Raw genomic sequence first — 3,978 nt, forward strand, 5'->3', positions numbered from 1 at the left:
CCTGCAAGATTACATACGTAAAACTCCCACTATCGTTTCTATAATAGTGGATTAGTTAATCAAATTAAAATGGTTATACTATCTGAGATAAAATACAGTGGAAATAATTTACTCATAAGATTCATATTTAAATCATCCTTACTTACAAAATACTATCCTAAGAATTATAATTCCATTGTTTCAATCTGAGCAAAAGTGTAATCACTTAAGTAACAGCAGTTACTTAAACTGAAAATGAGATCAATCAGAATTACTTTTGCAGAGAGCAAAAATATTGTCAGGTGTCTTGCTGCGGTTTTGGATGTTCAGTAGCAGGCTCATTTGAAGGCGATATCAGCCCAGAAGGGAACTCATTTATACCTTCAGAATGTGGGGGTGCAGGGAAAAATCCAGGTCTTGAGGGGAAGGTAAGGAGGAAAACCCCTCGGTGGATAGACATTTCTCATTGCAAGTGGAACATGTGGCGGACCTGGGAAATCCCTTCGTGGAAAATAATCTCGAGAAGCTCCAAACCTGGTTCCTGGAGGAGGTGGGGGGAAAGGAGGTCCTCTTCTCATGAACGGGCCCCTTGTATCCACTGGAAACAATGGACCTCTGATTGGAGCAAGAGGTGGAGGAACAAAGCCAGGGCCAGTTGCTTCATTTTCAGCAGGGAGAGATGAATCAGGCATATTTAAATTACCAAGATCATCTTTGGCATCATTTCTACTGGATTCCATTTCTGAAGGCATTGACCCATCCATTTTATCCAAAGAAGGCATATTAAAACTTCTGAGTTCCGCTGGTCCAGATGGTCTACCAGAGTTAGAATAAAATCTGTCTTGCCTCTGGGGAGGAAGAGCTGAATCAGGATATGATCGTCCTGGTGGAGGAAACATCCTACAGTCCTGTTCCCACGAAGATGGCAGGGACCCAGTGTCAGAAGGAGCCGTGTGAGGATGGGTTAACTTCTCACAGCTTGATTCTCGTCTTTCATTGGTAATCTGATGGTCCAGAGGATTCCCTGGGCCTCCTGAGCTTCTTCCTTCTTCCCCTGGAGGCAAAGGTGAGAGTCCGAGTGGACCTTCCAACACAGTTGGAGGAGAGAGAAAAGCTCTCTTTTCAGATAAAGGCTGACCCAATGATGAGGGACCATATGGGGAATGCTGTCTGCCAAATGCTGTATTTGGACCATCAAGTACATGAGGATCTTTTTCTAAAAGTTCAAATTTAAACTCTGTTTTAGTTAATTTTTGTCTGTTAGCATTTTCTTTCCTTAAATCATTGAGGTTTCTTTCAGCAGTCCAAGCTGCCAACCAATTATGATGTGCTTTTTTCTCATGGGAAATAATCTGCTGTTGATAATAATGAATAGTTCTTTCCAATTCTTCTTCAAGATCTTTGACTCGCTGTCCATAGGTCTCCAGCTCTTTAGTGGCATGGCTGATCTTTTTGTCTGCCTTAGAAAGTTTCTCTTCTTTCTCTAACCGGTTATTTTCCTCTACTGTTAATTTCCTGTAGAGTTTCATTTCATTTTCTTGATATAATTCAGTCATTACTTTAAGTTTCTGTTGAAGCTTCTGATTCTCACTTTCAAAATGTGTGTTTTCTGACTGCAAAGATGCTTGTTCAGTCTGAAGATTTTTAATATGCTCTGTAAGCTCTTCCTTTGTTTTATCAACTTCAGATAACTGGATATAAATTTGGTTTCGTTCTCCTTGTAAGGTTTTTAAAGAAGCATTTAACTTAGCAGCATGAATCAGTTTCTTCAAAGCTCCTTTTGGAGGATCATCTAAGTAAGCACCATCTTCCGATTCACTGTTCACTTCTAAGTTACCATCATCCATTATGTCTTCTCCAAGCCTAGCAGTCCAATCTTTCATCTTTAGCAAGCGTTCAGTCAGAGTCTTGATGTGATTTGCTGTATCATTTAGAACTTGTTCTGCATGTACTTTGGAGTCTTCAAATGTTATTTTCTGTTTATTAAGTTTACTCACTTGTTCTTTCCATACTTCAACTTCTTGCAAAAGCTGTTTCTGGCTTTCCTGAAGTTGAGAATTTTCATTCAAAGCATCTTTTATTGCTATCTTCAGTCGTTCTTCAGTCATTTGAAATATCTTGAAGATTATTTTGGCTTCAGCTACTTGTGATTTGAGGGATTTTGACTCATCTTCTAGAGACTGTATCCGTTTTGAAAAATCTGCCATCAATTCATTTTTTTGAGAATGTTTAGATTTCTCTTCTGTTAACTCTTTCTCTAGACAGAGTATTTCATGCTCAAGTTCAGAATTGGACCTGTTCAGATTTTCGCAGGTTGCCTCCAAACTTTGTTCTTCCATTGTCGCATTCTCAAAGCTGGCATCCTCTAAAGATGATGCTACTTCATAGTCTTCATACTCTTTTTGAACAAGGCTAAATTTTTCAAGTAGTTTACATTTTACTTCAATTAGTCCAGAAAGCATTATAGCAAGCTTTTTCTCTCTTCCCACATAAAGCCGACTCCTAACCGATATAAAACTTCTCCGCAAAAAAAGGAGAACAGCAAAAAATCCAACAACAGCGGCACATATCACCAATTCCCATGGAAAACCATAAGGATTAGAATCTATAGGCAGTGCTGCCACAACCCTGTGTAGCTCCCCCATGACCAGCCCCAAGTACAGCTGAGGGGTAGCCCCTGGCTCCTCCATAGCGCCAAGGCTGCTCTGGGGGTCGCCGCAGTAACCCAGCGACAACAAGCAGCGGAGAACTCGTAGCGTTCTGTCCGGAACCAAATCCGCAGCCGGCAACCGGAGCGGACCATACCGGACCCGGCTGCGGGGGGAGCTGGGGGATGCGGGCACTCGCAGGCCTAGGCTGCCCACCCTGGCCTGCTTGTTCCACTACATCCTGAGGTAGCACATGTCCGAGCCGGACCCGCGCAAGCCTGTGAAACCACCCCTCGGTTTGGTTTCGGCCAGGCAGCCTTGGAGGGGGAGGTTTTTTTGTTTTTGTTTTGTTTTCATTTTGTTTTTTGGTTTTTTTTTTTGAGACGAAGTCTCACTCTGTTACCCAGGCCGGAGTGCAGTGGCACAGTCTTGGCTCACTGCAACCTCCATCTCCCCGGTTCAAGCGATTCTTCTGCCTCAGCCTACCAAGTAGCTAGAATTGCAGGTGCCTGCCACCATGCTCAGCTAACTTTTGTATTTTTAGTAGAGATGAGGTTTCGCCGTGTTGGCCAGGCTGGTCTCGAACTCCTGACCTCAGGTGATCAGCCTGCCTCTGCCTCCCAAAGTGCTGGGATTACAGGTGTGAGCCACCATGTCCAGCTTGGATTATCTGAATTTATAGCACAACACTGCTAAGTTATTCCCTTGATACAAATGAGGAAACTGAGACACAGAGAGGGTAATTAACTGGCCTAAGGATACACAGCTAGTAAATGGTGGAACAAGGTCTTAAATCCAAGCCATTTGGCTGCAGGGCCTGCCCTCTTAACCACAGGGCTACGCAGCTTCCCATGTAGCATTTGTGGAACTAAAATAGCAGGCCGGGCGCAGTGGCCCGTGGCTGTAATCCCAGCACTTTGGGAGGCCAAAGCAGGCTGATCACTTGAGGTCAGGAGTTCCAGACCAGCCTGGCCAACATGGTGAAATCCTGTCTCTACTAAAAATACAAACATTAGCTGGGCTTGGTGGCATGCCTCTGTGATCCCAGCTACTCAGGAGGCTGAGACAGAAGAATTGCTTGAACCCAGGAGGCAGAGGTTGCAGTGAGTAGAGATCACACCACTGCATTCCAGCCTGGACGAGAGAGTGAGACTCCATCTCAAATAAAAAAGTAAAAATAAAATATACCCACAAAGCTTCCCAATGAAGTCCTAAATTGGCCATCATAAAATGATGAAAAGTGTGATGCTGTGGGCTGTCAGGGAAGGGGAGCCAGAGGTCATTATTGATCAGAGCGAACAGGGAAGGTTTAATGGAAGACACCCTGAATGATAGATCAGGTTGGAATTGC

General features: G+C 43.7%; 1 pseudogene; it reads right to left on the reverse strand.

The window, feature by feature from the left end:
- Nucleotides 1–277: 277 nt before the first annotated feature.
- Nucleotides 278–2,700, reverse strand: LOC105531980 (annotated as a pseudogene).
- Nucleotides 2,701–3,978: the final 1,278 nt, after the last annotated feature.

Source organism: Mandrillus leucophaeus, unplaced genomic scaffold (genome assembly GCF_000951045.1).
Source record: "Mandrillus leucophaeus isolate KB7577 unplaced genomic scaffold, Mleu.le_1.0 Scaffold926, whole genome shotgun sequence".
Lineage (NCBI taxonomy): Eukaryota > Metazoa > Chordata > Mammalia > Primates > Cercopithecidae > Mandrillus > Mandrillus leucophaeus.